Source organism: Penaeus monodon, chromosome 15, assembly GCF_015228065.2.
Source record: "Penaeus monodon isolate SGIC_2016 chromosome 15, NSTDA_Pmon_1, whole genome shotgun sequence".
Classification (NCBI taxonomy): domain Eukaryota; kingdom Metazoa; phylum Arthropoda; class Malacostraca; order Decapoda; family Penaeidae; genus Penaeus; species Penaeus monodon.
Window position 1 is genome coordinate 731959 of NC_051400.1, and position 1071 is coordinate 733029.

Sequence of the window (1071 nt, forward strand, 5' to 3'; positions counted from 1 at the left end):
TCTCTCTCATACTCACACACACAAGAAAAAGAAAAAAATGAAACCAACCATGTTCTTCATATTTCAGACAACTTTTGGTTGATTTCCACGGGAGTAACATGAAAAGGGTTATAGAAAGAAAGAGTAAAAAATAAGAAATATTTATTACTATCATTCTTGATGTGCACAAATTTTAAACAATGTTATTCTTTAAACATCACAAAAATACTTTTCAGCATCAACTGCCTGATGCAATTCATAAAGGAATGTAGTCAAAATACTTTTCCAACAATACATCTTTGCTCTAAGTAATCTTAAAAAAAAGTTGCAACATACATACACCACAAACATGTTCTTTGTATAAAATGGAGAGGGTGAGTGTTATATTCCAGCATTCTTCAACTGACCATAATCTTCACAAAACATGATGCTATGAAGTCAAATCCCAAATGCCAAATCTAATCGTTCAAGTCAAGTCATAATGAGGGAGAAACGGCAAGCCAAATAACTCCACTGGTACGAGATGAAATGACTTTGTTAAAATACCATGGATCTCTGCTCCATACAGATATGCAATTATTTTAAGCATAAATGTGTACTTTTTTTTATATTGCCTGAAAACATCTGGCCCCTATAGTATCAGAAGATCAATATTAATTTCTGGTTTAGAGATAAAAGAGAAAAGGAAAGATATAACTTAACATGACAATATGAGGAATGCCCTTTTAATACTTGGTCGATTTCCAGCCACATGCTGAACGATGAGACCGGAACTGATGCCCCAGATCTTTGTCTGCTGAAATACTGATATCTCAGGAGATTCTTGGTTCTATCAAAATCCATGTTAATATTATAATACACTGTATTAACTTAAAGGATGTTAGTCACATGAGAAGTCATACTGTGGAATTACACAAGACAGAGATTAAGTACAGAACATATATATGAATTAAGCATAGACCGGTATGCAATACATTTCACAGGTGTTGGCTGGAGTAAAACTAATGCCATCTCTTACAACTTCCCTCCACACTAAATTATGAAAGCATACTGCCTATGCTGTTAAAATGAGCAACAATACATTTTTGTGGG